Source organism: Cervus elaphus, chromosome 9 (genome assembly GCF_910594005.1).
Source record: "Cervus elaphus chromosome 9, mCerEla1.1, whole genome shotgun sequence".
NCBI lineage: Eukaryota > Metazoa > Chordata > Mammalia > Artiodactyla > Cervidae > Cervus > Cervus elaphus.
In genome coordinates, this window is record NC_057823.1 from 108506820 (window position 1) to 108529036 (window position 22217).

Here is a 22217-nt window from a genome sequence, read left to right on the forward strand (position 1 = left end):
GCACTGGGTGGGATTTCTCCCAAGATTACATAGGGATTGGGTACTCTTGGATGGAGGGGGATTACAGCTTTAATTATGATCCAGAGATCTTGAACTATTCACCAGGTTCCGCCGATTTTCTTTACCGAGAAGATTGAGGTGTTACATGGCAAATTGGTGGGGACCAATAGCCCACAAGCAAGGAATTTATTTATTAAAGACTGCAGTCCCTCCTGAGCCTCTCTTCTGAGGGGATATTGTTTCCAGTTAGGAAACCAAGTGGGATCTTGGAGGACAATGATGACCGGTTCAGCTTGGTGGGCTCGTCCAGGAATTCCCTGGTCCCACACCTGGGGGTTAATTTTGTCTTCCCATAGTTTTTTGTCCCTCTCTATTGGAGAAGGTGTAATGGGTTCTTCAGTAGTAACCAGAAGCTGTAGGGCTCTAGGGGCTGAAAAGCTTCTCATTGCAAGGGTGGTCCCCAGTTTAGTGAGTATATCTCTTCCCAATAAGGGAGTAGGAGACTGAGGGACCACCAGAAACTGGTGGAAAATATTTGTCCATCCCAGCAACGAGGAAGTTCTCCAGTGAATCCTTTAGTAGTTGTTTTTCCTATAGCACCCAAAATGGTACAGGTTTGCGAGGAGAAGGCTCTGGAGTAAGAGGTCAGGACAGAGTAGGTAGCCCCCGTGTCAACCAAGAAATTCTTGGACCTACCTGCCACATCCACGTGTACCCTTGGCTCCAGCCCTGGGATGGTTATTTGTGACAGGCGGGCTGGCTGGAGTGGGCCGCTTAAGTCCTGTTGAACCATCGTGAAGGAAGGTTTGGTGCTTGACCTTGAGGCTCTTGGGTCTGAGGGCAGAGTGCCGCCCAATGTCTCAGTTGATGGCATTTGTGGCAAGCCGTTCTAGGAAACTTGTCACGGTTTGGACACTCTTTGGCCCAATGCCCCGCCTGTCTACAGATTAGGCATTTGCCTTGTGCCTTGTCCTTCAAGGAATCGGAGTGTGCCATAGGTCTTCCCTGGAGGGCGGCCAGCATCTGGGCTTGCCTTGTCTCTTTTCTTCTCTCCCTCTGCTGGGCCCTGGCCTCCTTCTCCTGTTCTCTGTTATAAAAGGTATTGGTGGCTGTCTGGACCATCTCATCTAAAGAGGCAACAGGGTCTTGCTTCTGTAGCTGTTGTAACTTTATCCTGATATCTGATGCACATTGGGACAGGAATTTGTCCTTTAAAATCACCTGTCCCTCATAAGAGTCTAAGTCCAGATTGGTAAACTTTTGGAGTTCCTCTTTTAGCCTTTCCAGAAAAGCAATGGGGTTCTCATTGGGCTCAGGAGACACTGGGCACAGCCCCACAAGTGATAGGCTTCCTTCTATTTCCATGGGTGGACTTCCTTAGGGGTGAGTCTTTCTGAAGCTCATCCTGCCCAGTACTGTTGCAACCTGAGAGCCAGGCCTCCCCAGGTCAGGGTGCAGATCCCCAGGCAGGCTGGGGCATGACAGCCTCCTGGAGATCAAATCCCTGGGCAAGTCGAGGCATGATGGCCTCCCAAGAATTGGGTCCCTGGGTAGGTCGAGGCCTGACGACCTCCTGGGGCCCCTCGACTGGCAGGACCCCTCAACCCGAGCAGGTTGAGGTATGACAACACTTCGAAGACCAGATCCCGAGGCAGGTCAAGGCAGGTTGACCTACTGGGACCTCTGGACTGTAATAGGGCATCCCCAAGGTCTCCAGAGTGACCTGTGCTGGGTAGGATTAAGGGGCTATAACCTTAACTCATTGCGTTTGTTCACCGCAGATGAGAATATATACCCTGATGTAAAGCAATCCACTTGTGCCCTGAGACTGGAAACCTGGTGAAACAGTCATAAGCCTTATCCTCTTACTACTCTAAGGGATTATAAGTCACTGATTTCCTCCCCTAGTCCTCCATAAGAGCAGGTTAGGGTGTCTCCAATGATAAACATTTCATTTTCATAGACCCACTTTAGGTAATAACAGAAGTAATGACAAAGGAATGGGTTATCTGGCCCTGTTAGGGCATTAAAGTGTTTTAATAATAGGCTGGGTGGAGCAATGTCACCCACAAGCGGACAGAGTCCTGATTGTAAGAGTTAGCAAGTGGCTTAAGAACAAATTGGTAAGAGACAACAGAACAGATGTTCCATAAAAGCGGAGTGGAGATGTGATCCAGGGGTATGTTTGTAACTTTAGGAGATGGGTGGTAAGGGTTTGGGCTCAAACGGCCTGCGGGGCTAACTTCCAAAGTGGCAAACATTATCCCTGGAAGCCCACTTGCCCTTGAAGGGATGCCGACAGAGGGACTTCTAGCAGGCACTGTGTGCCTGTTGCCCGCCCGAGCGGGTTCACTGGGAGATGCTGGTGTTGCACGTGTTGTAGGAAACACGGAAGATGAAGGCCTGAATATCTAGAGGGGTTGGATATTATACAGTATTTCCCTCCCAAGGGCCAGCTATTTTCTGGTTGTCCCTCCAGAAGACTGTGGAGGCAACATTGTGGGCCTGGACAGGGCTCAGGAAAAAAGCATGAAACAGGAGGGAAGGGGGCAGGGCACAACTTTTGAAAGAATGACATAGCACAAGGGCATAACATAAACTGATTAAAATCACTTGTGTCCAAGATGACAAGTCATATTCAAGTAAACCTTAATCTGTAAGCTAAATGACACACCCAGACCTGGCAGGACAGCTCCAAGGCACTCCTCTGTCAGAAGACAGAGGACTGGGTGGTTCCCCAATGGTTGGGATGATCTTCCCACTCATTAGCATATGAATTCACTCAGCTAGCAACACCTAGCCAGACCTTATTCATGGCTAAACCCTTGCCCTCTGCAGTGGCCCACACCCTGCAGAGTGTGCTCCTCTCTGAATCTTGACAAATCCACCTCTGACGTATCACTTTTTCTCTCACTGAATTTTTGCAGAGACATCAGAACCTGAGCTTCATTAGGTCCTGAAGCCAGGCATCATGGGTTTTGACCGGGCTCAAGCCTTGGGAGAGAGAAGTGAAGGAAAGGAGGAAAAAGCAGTGGGAAAAACGTGCCAAGGAACCCCCTTCATAGCCTGCCAGAAAATCTACTAAATACCTGACCTGTGCTCACAGTTTTCATTGGCCTGGTCCTTGGCACAAAAAAGATTAAGGACAGAAGAACCCCCACCATCTTGGGCAACAGCTTCTGGGGCTCAGCAGAGAGTGCCTTTGGGACATATCGAGGAGCAGCCTGTCCAGAGTCCCTCAGTGGTGCCCACTGGCACTCACCTGTTCACCACGGGTTCAAGGAAACAAGAAATGAGAGATTGTAAAGGAATTAAGATTTCGTTAGGCATATGTCCCTCCAGCCACAGGAGCGAGGACCTCCTACCTTAACCGGAGGTCTTCTGGAATCTGAGACTGAGCTGCGTGAGCTTTCTGCTGAGTTCGTTTTTCACTGTCCCAGTCTCCAGCACGATGGGCTTCTTGTCACTTCCCCTGCACTGGGTTTTCCTTGCGTTCCGCTTCTACCATGGGAGATACCGCGAGTTGGGCTCCTGCTGAGCTTGGCCTCCTCCTTGTGGGGCTGCGCCCGGGTTGTTTCAGCCAGGTTAAACCCAAGTCAGGCACCATAGATGTCAGGCAAGTGTATGCTCCTCGGTTCTGTCTTGTCACAACAAAGATTTGAAGTGATGGACGTTAAAGCCCTCTGCGCGTCACAGCTCTTGGACAGGCCGTGTTACAGTTCTTGGACAGATCAGTTTTAGAAAATAAAGGAAAATACATCTTTGAGGCATGAGGTCAAGCCTTCACGTCAAAAGACGTGAAGAGAAGAAAGAGAGAGAGAGAGAAAATGAGCCTGCGGGCAGGAGAAGGAGAGACCCGCGGCCCTTTGGCTCCTCTTTTTGTATATTCCCCACCCCACCTGCCCTGGTCCTGGCCTTTGTAAAGTGGGCTAGCCAGGAGTGCTGTTTGTTCTACCTGAGGTCCCCACTCCGGTCCTCGGACCTTCCTTTGTTCTCTTGTCACGGGCTTTTCCCATCCTTGTCTTTAAGCCACTGCCATGCTGGACTCCTGTTTCCTAGTCTAATTACCTAACTAGAGGAAATAGGCTGCAAGTGGCAGACATTCTTTATCTCTCTCTCTCAAGCTGCAGGAGGAAACAAACTAGTGTTATCTTTTTTCCTCTTCTCGACACAAATTTAAAAAGAGGTTTCTCTTAAAATTCTGTGCTGCCATAATAACACCTGGTTCCACCTGAACTTAATTTTTCTCTAACCTTGAGCTAACCAGTGCATTTTTCTTATGGAAACATTTGTCTTAAGCTATGTTAATATACTATGCATTTACCCTAGACTCTGTCTCCAAGTCGGTTCCGCCTAAGACTCAAATCCGACTTGACAAGCCAGTATGTTATACTCATACCTTATTCTCCTAATCTATGTTAAGGAAGCCATATATTTGCATGGACATCTGCCTTTCTTCAAGCTTCACGTCAATCGTTTTATGGCCCAGGACGACTCACCTGTTGCCAATGTTATCTCAGCACATATTGTGGGTGAGGGGCCTGGTGCCATTCTCTGAGTTTGGAGACATTTCCTTTCTTTAATTAGCAGCCTGCTAGTAGCTGTATAACATCCGGCTAAAGACTAGCAGGGGGCACTCTTCCTGCCCCCTTCTGATGTCTATGTCAGAAGCTTTCTTTTTCTCTTTTATACTTTAATAAAACTTTATCACACAAAAGCTCTGAGCGATCACGCCTCGTCTCTGGCCCCAGATTGAATTATTCTCTGGAGGCCAAGAATCCCAGCATCTTTCATGGTTCAGCAACAACCTTTCAACTTTAAATTTTATTGGAAACTTGACTCCTATATCCTTATGTAACACCTCTCTTAATCACTGACAATTTTCCTTACTCTGAACTCTCCTCTGAAATTAATATAGCTACTCCAGCTTTCTTTTTATTAGTGTTATCATGGTATGTCTTTTCTCCATATGGGCTCTCCAGAGAACTCAGATGGTAAAGAATCCTCCTGCAATGCAGGAGACCCCGGTTTGATTCCTGGGTCAGGAAGATCCACTGGAGAAGGGATAGGCTACCCACTCCAGTATTCTTGGGTTTCCCTGATGGCTCAGGTGGTAAAGAATCTGCCTGAAATGGGGGAGACCTGGGTTTGATCCCCAGGTCGGAAAGATCCCCTGGAGGAATGTAACCCACTCCAGTATTCTTGCCAGGGGAATCCCCATGGACAGAGGAACCTGGCGGGCTACCGTCCATGGTGTCACAAGAGTCAGACACGACTGAGCAACTAAGCACAGTACAGACCTCTCTGAATGTGCAAAATGTGTGAAGAAATTTGTGTTGTCCATGAATTCTCACCAAAGAGTGACCTCTGCAGAGGAATATACTAATAACCAAGTGGACAGGATGACCCATTCTACGAACATCAGCCAGTCTCTCTCCGCAGCAACCTCTGTCATCTCTCGATGCGCTGATGAACAAAATGGCCATGGTCGCAGGGATGGAGGCTTTGCACGGGCTCAGCAACCCATTCTCCAAGGCTGACATGCTATGGCACCTCTGAATGCCCAACCTGGCAGCCGCAGAGGCCGACGCTGATACAGCGCCCTTCCTCCAGGTGATCAGCCAGCTCTCTGGTGGCAGGGTAGTTACATCAGACCACTCCCACCTGGATATGGATTTGCCTTCCCTGCATGCAGTGTTTCTGTCCAAACTACCTTCCATGAACCTACAAAATGCTTCACCCACCATAACAGGATTTTTATATAGCATTGTTTCTGGTCAAGGAACTCACTTTAGAGCAAAAGGAGCGCAGTTATGAGCCCATGCTCACCAGACTTACATATATGCTAAAACCTTGATTCTGGACTTCCTAGCTGCCAGCACTGTGAGAAAATAAATTTCTGTTATTTAAACCACCCAGTCTGTGGTTTTTCATTATGGCAGCCTGAGGTGACAAAGCCAACCACTAATTTTCATGAGTGTTATAAACTAAATATTAGGTTAAATTATTTTCCTATATTGTATTCAATTGCTGAAAAAACTCCTCCACTGAGTTGGAGTGGCATCTTTGTTATAAATCAGGTCACTGTATATGTATAAATCCTCTTTTTTACCCTTTATTTCCTTTGGTATTATGTTTATTTCTTCATCAATATGTCAATTGCTATGAATTTACATTAAGACTTAAAATCTGTTAGTGTAAATCCTCAGGTTTGTTCTTGTTTTTTCAGATATTTTTGGATTTTAAGTCCTTTGCATTTCCATACTGAATTTAGAATCAGCCTGTCAGTTTCCACCAAGAATAAAAAACTCCTGAGATTTTTAAAAAACTGGGGCTGGATTGCATTTGTAGGTTATTTGGGGGAAAACTGACATCTTAATATTAATAATCTAATTCATGATCATGACAGAGTTCTCCATTTATTTAACTCATCTTAAATGACTTTCTCAGCAATGATTTGTAATTTTCTGTACAGAGGTCTTGAACACTTTCATTCCAAAATTAAGTGGGAAATGATGTGTTACTATGTTAACAGTAACATGAAAAGTCACTTCCTAAAAGCATTACATGTTTGTTGATATATGTTAAGTTTTGAGGCTTCAAGTATCCACAGGTAGTACCAATTAATCATGTCAAATAGTTATTAAAAATCGTTAAGCATATGATTTAAAACAAAGGTCAAGGAGAGCCAATTATTTTATTTTCTTCTAAATCTCTTTTGTATAGCTAAGGTAAGAAATTATTAGTGGTAAACAGATGATTGTATCCTATTCAGACATGAAACAAGCATATACACATTCCCAGAGGCCTGTATGTGCATGCACACCACACACAACACAACAGTCCTTAGAAATTCAGAAATAATCTCTAGCAAAATTAACACAGGTCTGAATGGATCAGCCCAATTCTGAGAATAAGTACGTCTCAGTCAGTGCAGTAAGGCATATATTATAATCGGCAGAAGGCTGCTTTAGGAGTTACTAGTTTTCAGGACAAGGTGAACAAAAGTTAACCCTATCATAGTAAGACAGAAAATGCAAAGTGAAGGGAAACAACCTAATCATATGCTTTTTTTGTCCCATTAGATTTAGATTATGCAAATAGGATGAGAAAAAACTAATTCTTCTGAGTTAAAATAATAATAATGTTTATTATTACATGGCCAGCCAATAGTCTAAACACTTAATATACATTGACTCATTTAATTTTTGCAACAACGACACTGGTTACTATCAGTTCTACTTTACAGTGCCAGATGTAGGATTAGAACTAGGAAGTGGGCTCCAGAGACTACACTCTGAAATGGGTGTTGTACCCAAAATATAAAATGAGAAACTTCAGACCTTAACTTGAAAAACTAAAATCAACTCAAGAGAAATAATATATGCATATCTCATTCTTTTCTTGCAACCAGATTTTTATAGTTTCTTCCCCTTCCATTCTCAATTTACCCACATCTTTGCAAAAATCTTCTGAGGTATTTAATAAAAAATATTATATATTTAAATAAAACACCCTCTCCAAAATTTTGCCTTATATTGATATTCACTGTTAATCTCTCCCCTTCAAAATGTTCTGACGCACTTATAGGCACTGTATTATAGCTCTTACATGATCTTTCAGAACTATCTCCTTAGTTACTAAGAAAAATTCCATTCACTTTTCTACTAAAAATCAACATTATCTTTAGGGATAGTATGGCAGAGTTCGGCTTACTAAACAAGACAGCTTCAGACAAGAGGGAAATCTGTTTACAAAGGAATGGTTTGCATCGCTCTTTTGATGATTACAAGAAGAGAAGACAAAAATTAGCTATCAAAAATTAACTTTAAAGAATTGTTCTTATCAGTGAAATTACTCAAGTCACAGATATATTCCTTCATGCATCCAGGGAGCTATTAAGGTGGGCAAAATATAGAAAGATGAGCAAGTAAGAGGTCTATTTGGTAAATATGTCATGAGGACAAGTAAATCTGGATTTATTGCCAATGAGCCCCCAATCTCAGGCATCTCAGCACCAAAGAATCACAAGATCAAATATACGAGGAAGTTGTGTCATACAGCAAAAGCATGGGCTGAGATACTCATTAACTGACTCCAACTTGTCATTATCTCCCCCACGCCGCTTGCCACCCCAAACCACAGTGCAAGGAGCAAGAGAAATATCCAGTCGGAGGCTGGGCTTGGCCAGCGTTTCTGTGCTTACACCCTGAGGACCATCAGCATGGCTCACAGGGAGTCAGTCCTCGCCCAGGCCGTAGTAAGAACCAGCACGTAACAGTGCCGGTGTGGTCTGAAGTACTGGTTGTTATGGGCTAAACGGCTTTCCCCCAAAATTCATATGCCCAGGTCCTCAATACCTCAGAATGTGCTTGTATTTGGATATAGGGTCCTGAAAGAGGTAATTAAGTAAGCCAAGGAGAGATGCCTTAGAAGAAACTAACCTCGCTCACAACTTGACCTCAGATTTCTAGACCCCAGAATTGTGAGAAAAAAAAATGACTGTTTCAACGATCCAGTTTGTGATACTTCAATGTGGCAAACCTAGCAAGCTAATATACTGGTGTTGGTGTGAAGAGAGACTGTGCTACATTAAATCTGAGGAGAAGAAGATTTTAAATAAAAAGTGGCCTCAAAATTCAGAAGAAAAATATTAAGCCAAGTAAGTATAAGATCAGCAACACTCCAGTGAAGTAAGAGCATCAGTCAAGCTCCTAGGGCAAGGTCACGTACTAGAGTGCAAGCAATCGTTTCTTTTTCCTAAGGAAGATGAGGGAACAGAAAACAAATCAATAGCCATCTCCCTAGACTTAGCTCACAGAATTGAGTCCCTTTTACCCTTTATTCTTTTAAACTGTATTGAACACAATGGTATATGCTGGTGTATGGCCTGTGATTCAAACTTGCAATTCTAATTCATAATGCTTAATCATTTAACATTTAAAAGCACATATCCTTGACTGGCATTCAACAGATTTGGATGCTGAATCTTAAATCTTCACCCAAAGGCTGGCTGTCCCTGTTTATTCATTTTCACTTCAGTTCAGTTCAGTCACTCAGTCGTGGACTGCAGCACGCCAGGCCTCCCTGTCCATCACCAACTCCCAGAGCTTGCTCAAACTCATATCCATCAAGTCAGTGATGCCATCCAACCATCTCATCCTCTGTCAACTCCTTCTCCCATCTTCAATCTTTCCCAGCATCAGGGTCTTTGCAAATGAGTCAGTTCTTCCAATCAGGAGGCCAAAGTATTGGAGTTTCAGCTTCAGCATCAGCTTCATTATTCATCTTAGTTGTTCAAGATTCCCTTGTTGCCCTTTCTCACTGTTCACAGGGTTCTCACTGCAAGAACACTGCATCACCAGCTCAATGGACATGAATTTGTGCAAACTCCAAGAGAGAGTGGAAGGCAGAGGAGCCTGGTGTGCTGCAGTCCTTGGGGTCACAGAGATTCAACTGAACAACAACAGCTGCTACTAAGATTCCCTTAGTAGAGATCAACATAGAGTCTCTGCTGCTCTCTCTTCCTAGTAGCTTCTATGTCAGCACTTTTAGATTCCCGTCTCCAGTGGCCACAAGACTGGAAAAGGTCAGTTTTCATTCCAATCCCAAAGAAAGGCAATGCCAAAGAATGTTCAAACTGTCACACAATTGCACTCATTTCACACATTAGCAAAGTAATGCTGAAAATTCTCCAAGCCAGGCTTCAGCCATCCATGTACCAAGAACTTCCAGATGTTCAAGCTGGATATAGAAAAGGCAGAGGAACCAGAGACCAGATTGCCAACATCTGCTGGATCATCACAAAAGCAAGAGAATTCCAGAAAAACATCTATTTCTGCTTTATTGACTATGCCAAAGCCTTTGACTGTGTGGATCACAACAAACTGTGGAAAATCCTTCAAGAGATGGGAATACCAGACCACCTGACCTGCCACCTGAGAAACCTGTATGTAGGTCAAGAAGCAAGTTAGAATTGAACATGAAACAATGGACTGGTTCCAAATTGGGAAAGGAGTATGTCAAGGCTGTATATTGTCACCCTGCTTATTTAACTTATATTCAGAGTACATCATGAGAAATGCCAGGCTGGATGAAACAGAAGCTGGGATCAAGATTGCCAGGGGAAATATCAATAACCTCAGATACGCAGATGACACCACCCTTATGGAAAAAAGGGAAGAAGAACTAAAGAGCTTCTTGATGAAAGTGAAAGAAGAGAACAAAAAAGCTGGCTTATAATTCAACATTCAGAAAACTAAGATGATGGCATCTAGTCCCATCATTTCATGGCAAATAGATGAGGAAACAATGGAAACAGTGACAGACTTTATTTGTTTGGGCTCCAAAATCACTGCAGATGGTGATTGCAGCCATGTAATTAAAAGATGCTTGTTCCTTGGAAGAAAAGCTATGACCAACCTAGACAACATGCTAAAAACCAGAGTCATTATTTTGCCAACAAAGTCCATCTAGTCAAAGCTACAGTTTTTCCAGTAGTCATGTATGGATGTGAGAATTGGACACATCTCTTGCATATAAAGTTGGACACACACATACAAAGAAAACTGAGTGCTGAAGGAATGATGCTTTTGAGCTGTGGTGTTGGAGAAGACTCTTGAGAGTCCCTTGGACTGCAAAGAGATCTAACCAGTCCTTCCTAAAGGAAATCAGTCCTGAGTGTTCATTGGAAGGACTGATGCTGAAGCTGAAACTCCAATACTTTGGCCACCTGATGCAAAGAACTGACTCATTTGAAAAGACCCTGATGCTGTGAAAGATTGAAGGTGGGAGGAGAAGGGGATGACAGAGTATGAGATGGCTGGATGACATCACCAACTTGATGGACATGAGTTTGAGCAAGCTCCAGAGTTGGCGATGGACAGGGAAGCCTGGTGTGCCGTGGTCCATGGGGTCGCAAAGAGTCGGACACGACTGAGCAACTGAACTGAATTCCAGTTACAGCTTTTGTTGTTGTTGTTCAGGGCTGTCATGTCCAGCTCTCTGGGACACAGTGGACTGCAGCTTGCCAGGTTTACTTTTCCTTTACCATCTCCTGGAGCTTGCTCAAACTCATGTCCGCTGAGACAGTAATGCCATGCAACTTCTGTTATCCCCTTCTCCTCCTGCTTTCTATCTTTTCCAGCATCAGGGTCCTTTCTAGTGAGTCAACTCTTCCTATCAGGTGTCCAAAGTATTGGAGCTTCAGCTTCAGCATCAGTCCTTCCAGTGATTATTCAGAGTTGATTTCCTTTAAGATTGACTGGTTGGATCTCCTTGCAGTCCAAGGGACTCTCAAGAGTCTTCTCAGACACCACAGTTCAAAAGCATCAATTATTCAGTGCTCAGTCTTCTTTATGGTCCACCTCTCACATCCATACATGACTAGTGGAAAAACCATAGCTTTGACTACTTGGATCTTTGTCAGCAAAGTAATATCTCTTCTTTTTAATATAGTCTAGGTTTGTCACAGCTTTTCTTCCATGGAGCGAGCGTCTTTTAATTTCATGGCTACAGTCACTATCTGGAGTGATTTTGGCGTTCAAGAAAATAAAGTCTTTCATTGTTTCTATTGTTTCTCCATCTATTTGCCATGAAGTGATGGGACCAGATGCCATGATCTTCATTTTTTGAATGTTGAGTTTTAAGCCAGCTTTTTCACTCTCCTTTTTCACTTTCATTAAGAGGTTCTTTAGTTCCTCTTTGCTTTCTGCCATAAGGGTCCTCTTTGCTTTCTGCCATAAGGGTGGTGATATCTGCATATCTGATGATGTTATTTCTCTGGGTAATCTTAATTCCAGCTTGTGTTTCATCCAGCCCAATATTTCCAATGATGTATTCTGCACAGAATTTAAATAAACAGGGTGACAGTACACAACCTTGATGTACTCCTTTCCCACTTTGGAACCAGTCTGTTTTTCCATACCCAGTTCTAACTGCTGCTTATTGACCAGCATACAGGTTTCTCAGGAGGCAGGTAAGGTGGCCTGGTACTTTCATCTCTTGAAGAATTTTACACAGTTTGTTTGGATCCACTCAGTCAAAGGTTTAGCATAGTCAATGAAGCAGAACTAAATGCTTTTCTAGAATTCTCTTGCTTCTTCTATGATCCAACAGATGTTGACAATTTGATCTCTGGTTCCTCTGCCTTTTCTAAATCCAGCTTGTACACCTGGAAGTTCTCGGTTCTCATACTATTGAAGCCTAGTTTCGAAGATTTTGAGCGTGACCTTGCTACTGTGTGAAATGAGTGCAACTGTGTAGCAGCTTGAGCATTCTTTGACATTGCCCTTCTTTGGGATTGGAATGAAAACTGACCTTTTCCAGTCCTGTGGCCAATGCTGCATTTTCCAAATTTGCTGGCATATTGAATGCAGCACTTTAAGAGTATCAGCTTTTAGGATTTGAAATAGCTCAGCTGGAATTCCATCATCTCCACTAACTTTTGTCATAGTTTTGCTTCCTAAGCACATTTGACTTCACACTTCAGGTTGTCTGGCTGTAGGTAAGTGATCACATGATCGTTTAATTCAACAAACGTTAATTATCTTCACTACTTCGCTAATGCTTTGATGGCGTAGAAGCAGGCATGGATGCACACACATAAGTACACCCACACACACCACACACCTCAGGATTGCAAAGCCCCAGACAAAATCAAATACATTTACAAGTATGTAGAGATTCCTACTGAAGGCACCTGGGTTAAAGACATCACCTGTTTGTCCCTTTGTCACATTTCAGAAGTCACCGTTTTCCTTGTCATTTCTGGCTGAACTACACAAAACAAAGAAATGTCCTTGTTTACCCAAGCTACCCTGTTATTCAAGGATTCCAAATACTTCCCTTTAAAACTGAATTGAGCTGAAATAAATACTTTCTCACATTAATGTGATTGGAACTCACTTAAACCATCTATCAATGAAGTTGAAGTTTAGCTTTTATTTAGGTTTAGTAGCTTTTCCTCAGGTTTCTCTGCTTAATCTGTGGTTGTTATTTCATCCTTTTACTTTTTATTATGCAAATAAATTGGTCATATTGAGTTGAGGCTTTCCTTGCAATAATTTTTTTATACACCTGGCTTGTCTTTCCTCAAAGGATTTTCATTTCAGAGTGTTGAAATTAAATGTACTGGACTACCTAGCTAGTCAATGGCTATTTAAGACTTGTAAACAAATAGGTATATGAATACATATCACTCATCTATTATTCATATGGCTATTAAAGACTTGTAAACAAATAGGTATATGAATACATATCACTCATCTATTATTCTTTCAGCAAACATTTATTTAGCACCCCAACTATTCACCAAGTCCTGGGCTAATAATTAGGGATTCAACAGTTTACTATAGATATGTGTCAGCCTTCAAGGAGTTTAAAGTATTGCTAAAAATATGGAAAGTAAGTAAAAATTATAGTAAGTGTGGAAATTATAGAAACAAAAGTTAAATCCACAAAACCAAATATAATGTTCATTGCAAAATTAGCTTTAGTATCAAAAAATAAAACATGCTAACAAGTTCAACAAGCTAAATGAAAGAATTAAATAACATTTGATATATCTAAGCTGTGACATACTCCACATACAATAAAAACAATGGGATTAATCTATATGTCCTGACTAGAAAAAATGTTCTTAGCATGTGCATATGTACAAGTTGAGATCCGATATAATCCATATAATAATGGTTGCATTATCTCCATCAAGCTATGTATCATGAGGAATTTGGAGGTAGAGAAAACATATAAATCATTGAGAATAATTCATGATTTGACTGAACTGAGTAGAAGCCGTGAAATACATGGTCTGGTACCTAGAAAAGAATAACTGGAGAAGCCAGCTACCTTATGACATTATTCCTCCAAGACTGATGATGTCAGTAAGATTAAGAAGTGTTTCTGTGTATACATACTCTCAAATGCTTAAATTGGGCAATGGCCCCTATGATTATATTTCAGTTGAGAAATATGTATATAGAGTGAAATGCACAGATGATAATCATACAGTTCAGTGAGTTTTAACAAATATATTCCCCTAAGGACTGAACATCACAGACAAGGTATGGAACATTTTCTGCACTCTGGACATTTCTGTGATGCCCTCTTCTAGTCAAGTTCCTCAACTTACGACACTATAATAGCAATCAATGTACTATTCTACCACCAGAGGGCTTGTCCACTAGCATTATGTAAATGAACCACTCAATTTGTCCACTTTTGTGTCTACTTATTTCCCTCAGCATAGCATTTTTGTCATTCATATTGTGTGTATGAGTAGTTCAATTCCTTTTATTGCTGAAGAATATTTCATTACAACCAGTATTCTACAATTAGCTTATTCATTCTCCAAGCAAGGGCTATCTGAATAAAGTTGCTATGATATTTTTATAAAAATAATATATATAAATATACATATTTTATTTATAGCCTTTGATGGTGTGGATCACAACAAACAGTGAAATATTCTTAATGAGATGGGAATACCAGTCCACATTACTCTCTTCCTGAGAAACCTTTATGCAGGACAGGAAGCAACAGTTAGAACTTAGAACAAAAGACTGGTTCAAAATTGGGAAAGGAGTGAATCAAGGCTGTGTATTTGACACCCTGCTTATTTAACTTATATGCAGAGTACATCATGAGAAATGCTGGACTGGATGAAGCACAAGCTGGAGTCAAGACTGCTGGCAGAAATATCAACAGTTTCAGATACGCAGATGATAGCACTTTAATGGCAGAAAGTGAAGAGGAACTAAAGAGCCTCTTGATGTAGGTGAAAGAGGAAAGTGAAAAAGTTTGCTTAAAACTCAACATTCAAAAAACAAAGATCATGGCATCCAGTCCTATCACTTCATGGCAAATAGATGGGGCAAAAGTGGAAATAGTGTCAGATTTCATTTTCTTGAGCTCCAAAATCAATGCAGATGGTGACTGCAGTCACAAAACTAAAAGACACTTGCTCCTTGGAAGAATAGCTATGACTAATCTACACAGTGAGACATCACTTTGCTGACAAGTTTCTGTATAGTCAAAGCTATGGTTTTTCCAATAGTCATGTATGAATATGAGAGTTGGACTATAAAGAAGGCTGAGCAATGATGCTTTTGAACTGTGGTGTTGGAGAAGACTCTTGAGAGTCCCTTGGACTGCAAGGAGATCCAACCAGTCCATCCTAAAGGAAATCAACTGTGAATATTCATTGGAAGGACAGGTGGTGAAGTTGAAGTTCCAATACTTTGAGCACCTGATGCAAAGAGTTGACTCATTGGAAAAGAGCCTGGTACTGTGAAAGATTGAGCAGAGGGAGTGAAGGGGGCGACAGAGGATGAGATGGCTGGATGGCCTCACTGATTCAATGGACGTGAGTTGTAGCAAACTCCGGGAGACAGTGAAGGACAGGGAAGTCTGGTGTGCTGCAATTCATGGGGTTGCAAAGAGCTGGACAGGACTTAATGACTGAACAACAACAACAACATATTAGATACCTAGCAAAAACTGCTTGGTTCCAGTAATACAAAAATTCCAGGGATCCATATCCTTAACAACATTTGGTTTAGTCAAATTTTCCGTTTTTTTTTTTTTTAAATTAAAGCCATTCCTGTCAATGTGCAGTGACATCTCGTGGTTCTAATTTTCATATCCCCAGTGACTACTGAGGACCCTTTAAAGTATTTATTGGTTTTTCAAATATTATATTTTATGACGTGTCTGCTCAAAACCTCTGCCCATTTTCAAGCAGAGCTGCTGATTATTTTTAAGTTGCAAGAAATGTTTATATAGTTAGGATATAAGACCTTCATCAAATATATGTATTATGAATCCTTTCTGCTGGGATTTTTCATATCCTTAAGAGTGTCTTTTGATATGGAATAGTTTCTCAATTGAAGAAGTCCAATTTTATCCATTTATCTTTTATCTTTACTGTTTTTTGACCACTCCAAAATTGTGAAAACATTTTTTATTTTTCCTAGAACTTCTACACTTTGGTTTTCACATTAAGCCTATGGTGCTACAAAAATAGATTTTCATATATGGTATAAGGTAGAGGTCAAGATTAATTTTAAAAATAATTTTAACAAATTTGACCAGTTTTTTCAGATATCCTTTTCTGGCTAATTCAATTCTAAAAAGATATCCTTTCTGCACTGAACTGCATTGGCATCTCTGCCAAAAGTCAATTAACTCTGTATATTGAGATTCTGAACTCTATTCCATTGATTTCGTTTCCTATACACTATCTTGATTACTGAAACTTCACAGTAACTCATGATTTTAGATATTGTGAGTCCTTAAAATTTCTTATTCCTTTGCAAGATCAATTTGACTGGTCTAGTTCTTATGCATATGCTTTACATTTAAAAACTAGCTTGCCAACTTACAAAAAAAAGCGTGATTAATGAGATTTCAATTGGGATTGTGTTCAGTTGATTGCTGAATTTTGAAGAACTGACATCTTAATAAATTTGAGACTTCTTTTCTATGAACATGATATATCTTTCCACTTACTTAGAACCACTTTCATTTATCTCTATAATGTTTTATAATTTTCAGTTTAGTGGAGTTGGATTTTGTTGTCATTGTTCAATTCATCCCTAAGTATTTTAAGTTTTCAGATAGTACAGGGCTGTGATCCTTGAGAGGAGAAGCACACAATCTAGCTTCGTGTTTGCTCTAGTTTTCCGTCTAAGGACCCTTTTAAGGCAAGAGTTTAGAGAGATAGAAACCTCTCTAAATGGTACTTTTAAATGGTATTTAAACATTTTAAAAAATTTCTTCTATGACTGCTCTACATAAAATATTTCTTTGTTCTCTGGCTTATTTTAAGATTTTTCTCTTTATCTTTGATTTTCAGTAGTTTGTCTACGATGACCACACGTGTGATTTTCTATGCATTTTTTCATATTAAGATTTTCTGAGCTCTTTGGATTTTTAAGTTGGTATTGATCAACCTATTTGAGAACTTTGGGCTTCCCTGATAGCTCAGACAGTACAGAATCTGCTGGCAATGCAGGAGACCTGAGTTCGATCCCTGGATCAGGAAAATCCCTGGAGAAAGGTAGGCAACGCACTCCAGTATTCTTGCCTGGAGAATTCCATGGACTAGAGAATCCTGGCAGACTACAGTCCTGTGGTAGCAAAGAGCGAACATGACTAAGAGGCTAACATTTGAGAACTTTGGGCCCATTATTTTGACAGTATTTTTGGCCTTATTTTCTGTATCTTCTTCTTATGGAACTAAAATTACACCTCTATAAATTGCTTGATATTGTCTCACAATTCACTAGCGCTCTGTTAATTTCTTTCTCTTTTCTCTTTGGGTTAATTTCTATTGACCTACCATAGGTTCACTGATCTTTACTTCTGTAGCACATAATCTTTCTTTAAGTGCATCCAGTGAATTTTTTATTTGTTGGGGTCCTTTAATGGACCGGAACCTTGTGGTACGGAGTTGATGATAAGAAAGTAAAAGAGAGAAAGAGAGAGAGAAAAAGACCCGGAGACCTAAGCTCTGATGGAGCAAAGGTGCTTTAATGATTTTTCTATGAGTGTATATAGGCTGTGGTTCAAGAAACTTCTTTTGGGAATGATAGAGATCAGAAAACCAAACGTACAGCAACCGTTACCAAGGGAACAAGGGGTAATGTTAGTCACAAGGTCAGGACACAATCCATATCTCAAGAAAGGGGAACGAGACTAAGCAGTTTTGCCCTAAAGAGAATGTTTACTAAAGGAGACCCAAGCCTGCCTCACACAGTGACCTCAGTCCCTGGGAGCAGCGTGCTGTTCCGCTTGAAGAGGGACAAAGGACTCATGAGAGGCAGCACGTAGGAATCCTCCCATCAAACATTCCCTGACAATTCCGCCTTATTTATTTATAATATTTGCAAGAAGGGTTCTGACCATCAGAGTTTGTTCAGTTTTGACAATCTTTGCATGAAGGCAACAGTAGACAACAAAAATAATTGTTAAGATAATCACCAAAATTATAGTTCTAGACCCAATGCTATGAGTAAGGCTTTGAAACCATCTATGTGGGTCTAGCCAAGATAATTGATCAGCCAACTGTATAGCTAAAGTTCCCATACTAGTGGAAGAGGGCAGATTATTAGAAAAGGTTTTACATATTTCTTTTTTGTAATAACTGTACATTCAGAAAGGCATTATCATATATGTTTTAAAAATGAAACTTAATTTGTTTCCAGTTGTAGCCACTATTATAGAAATGAACAGGAGTAACAGGAAATTGAGTAGAATTTCAATCACATTTTAGCATCATCTGTTTTTGGACATTTGTTCATTGATCTCCAACCTATTTGATGGCTGTTCTCAGTTCCTGTATTTCTTTTTGAATATCCTTATCTATTTGAGCCTGAGTGGCCCACATAGTATGAGCATCTTTAGTCCAATTTTGGATAAAATTATGTGTTTGAATTGAGGTTTGTAAAGTAACGCTAGTGATGACAGCAATGGTGCAAATAGTTATTAACCCTATAATGCCAAAAATCAGCCATCCAATGAATCGTTTAGATCACTGGAACAATTTAGTAAATAACTGGGAAGCAAGTCTAGCCTTGGGACCTTCTTCCCAGGGCCACTGGAGATTTATTGGTAACCATAGATTATGTTGAGATCGAAGAATCAAAAGAGAGTCATTTTTTAAGGAAATAGAGGAGTTAAGACAAGTATATAATTTACAATTTATGCAAGTTACAGAATGTAAAGTCTTATTGAATTGTAAATTTCTTATAGCTACAACAAAAGGAAGTGGAACATAGGCTTGTATAAAATATGATTGATTATAGTGAAAGAAATAATTGCTATGGCTATGATTGGTCCCTGTGAAATGTCTGGTCCAAGTCCCAAGTTCTTCGGTGTTTGCAGCAAGTTTTCAGATGTCCCATTGTTTAGGCCCATTCTGTTTATCAAGGATGATTCGAGGACGAGGTGGGGGCCATTCCATCGTCAAGCTAGCCAAGAAGTCCTCTGTCATGGTAATGTTCCATTGTAGTATTAGTAACCTTCCATGTTACTTGAGTAATATAATCATACATAGTATTGTTAATATCATCTGAGTAGTTCAATAACCACATACTATGGGGTCCCCTATTGACAATTGTATGATTAGCTATAAACATTAATTTTCCTGATTTGGCCTGACATTTGTCCCAATGAACAGGAATATATTTAAAGTTCTTATTAGTAAACGCTTGGCATGTTGTTCTTTGTTCTTTCCCTAATTCTTTCCCTAAAGTTTTAGTAGTATAAACATGATTCATGGACAAAGAAAGGGCAGTAAGTAATCCAAGAAGCATCAGAAAGCCCTCTTTTGGAGGCAGGGGAAGGCCTAAGTTTGTTGGCTAACGTTTATGCATAATTCTGTTGTGCCCATACACAAAGGAAGGATTTCATAACCTAGAAAGATATTAATTAGTTTTTCCTTTTCTTCACGATGAGAGGGCCCCTCCAAGTTCTAAGGAGGAGACAAATGTGTTGACTCATTAGTGGATATGATTGGTCTTATTTCTGTCCATTTTACAACCTACAATAAAAAAGGGGGGTTAGGTATATAAGCCCAGCAAGTGTGATCAATCAAGTCAGCCTGAGCAGGGGAAGCAAAAGCAAGCAAAGCAAGCATAGTGAAGAAAAATATTTTTAGGATTCCGAGGCATTCCCTGTTGAGAAATCAGATTTTCAGTTTAATTAGTAAGGGTTTTTATCTGTCCCCAAGTAGGGAGATCATAAGATCGATGATGTCGAGTGTGGCATTTTTTGGAAATTTTTAATGTCGCCATGGCTTATAATGGAATTCTTTCTTCCTGGGTTTTTTGCTGTTTCATCTCTAGTCTGAATGCTGGGGGCCCCCTTAAGTTGAATCTTCTGAAGAGGAAGTCATGTGAGCTCGTTGGATCCATCTGGAGAAATAGAAGCATATCCTTTCCCTGTAAGATTAGTTTCTTAGATTTCCATTGATTAGTTAACCCGTCTTGATATCAAATGGGCAAAGGAAAGGAGGTGTCCTATATGTTTCAAAACTTCTTTTTTTGTTTGTTTTTTTGTTTTTTGCTTTTGTCAAAACATCTCTTTGTGGTAGGTTTAAAAACTTTAAAACAAATAAGGCTATATTAACAATAGTTATAAAAAGAGAGGAAAGCAATAATGATGAAAACATTCTTAGGAAATATTTTAGTCCAAAAGAAAAAAATCATTCAGAAATCTGTTTGGGACTGGGCTGTGGTTTATGTTATTTGGGGCAAAAGATTAGGAGTAACCATTCAAATATTTTTTTCCTAAGTGAAATTATTGAAAAGGTGATGCAGAACAACTTGACAAATGAAATGTTGCTCACATCCAAATATATTTGACCTTGTCCTTGAGAAAGAAATGCAGCTTAGCAACTGTAGAATCTCACTGTTCAGTTTGTTAAAGAAGATGACTACACTTTCAAGACAGACCTGAAAAGAAGGCGAATATTCCACATTTCTGATATTCTTAGGAACAAATAATCCATTCAGGAAATGGTGTCTTTTTTTTTTTTTTTAATGCCATTTTCGCCCTGCTTTAAGAATCTTACAGATTGGAAACAGAAATAAAGTCACACCAATAATAGTTATAGGCTTAAAAACTACTTTACACCAGAATCTAGTAAAGTTTGCTCTGGACAAGGAAGACAAAAGTGTTCCTGTGTATTTTCTCTTATTTAATTTTTTATTTGCCGTTACAGTGTGTAATGTGTTTGTCCAATCATGTCTTGTGTTTGTGGACTATAAGGAATGTCTGCAATCTGTTTAATAGAGAATGAATGTAAAAATTGTTTGAACTGCTTAGAAATATAGGCAGAGTCATTGTCTGTTTTTATAGAATTAGGTGTTCTCATTACCGTGAAGTAAGTTGATAGGTGGGTTATAACATGTTGTGTAGTCTTACCTTAGAGAGGTGTTGCCCCAAGAAAAGAAGAATTTGTATTGATCGAGACATGTAAGAAGGAAGAGGAAGAAAGTTCAGGACAATGAGTTACATCTATTTGCCGTAAAATTTTTTTTCATTTGTCATAAGCTCTTCTAAAATTCCAGCACTAAACATCCCTAAAAATTAAAAGGCCAAAACAAAATATGATAGCACAATAAATGCAATGTTTATTTCAAATAAACACATCATACTTTGTGGTTTTTATTGTGATCCACCCAAGCATTTCAACTGCATTTTCCAATATATTTGTAGTCTGAATGTATCTGCTGAGCAAAGTTAATTCTGTTAAATGTTGTTTTCTCAGAATTTTTCTTTTGTTTTTAATTTGGCCTAATTTGGAGAAAGAACATTTGCTGTAGCTAGAGCAATAATGAAAGTCTAGCCTAGCAAAGCCTATGTAAATACTATTTTATCCTATAATAAATGTTTCAACAATTAAAAAAAATATTTTTGTATTCATCATTTTATTTGCCATTTCTTATATCTTTCTATTAAAAGCATATATTTTACTTTTCTATAGCAACCATGAAATGTCTTGTATGTTAGCATTTTATAGACCATTGAACATATTTATCAAATCATATTATATATATATCCATTTTTATACAAATATATTTATATTTATTAACAGCTCAAAATCTCTTTAGCTCTTCTGCAAGAAAAACCCCTTGAAAGAGTAAGCCAATGTTCAGTAATTAACGCTTTAAAATTCTACTTCATTTGGAAATGACCCAGCCATTCAACAAACTTTCACTACTTAGTTTAGCACAACTCTAGAAACCTAAGTCACTCTAATCCCAAGAGACCGCTCCAGATTATAGATAATAGATCATTCTATCAAAAATACAATTATTTCTAATAGAGCTTATCTAAAAGTTTTCATCTCATCTATATATTTGTATATATATATAAAGAGTTACCTTTTTGTTGACAAACTTAGCTCACCCCAAACCAAGGCATAACAAAAGTATTATATAATGTTGATGACTCAAGACATGTCCCAACTAGATTAACAAATAATTATATTTAAATCGCATTCACATTTAAATAAACATTATACCCAACATTGAACACCCTTCAGTTTATGTAACACTGAATCCAAATAGAGCTCATTAACTCCACACTATCTAAAAACAAAGACATACATTGAGACATAGATAATTTTAGATACATAGGCATAGTTCTCCGTTTGAAATTTTAAATATCTTTTTGTTTTATTTATTTATTTTGAGCTCCACCAATTGTTA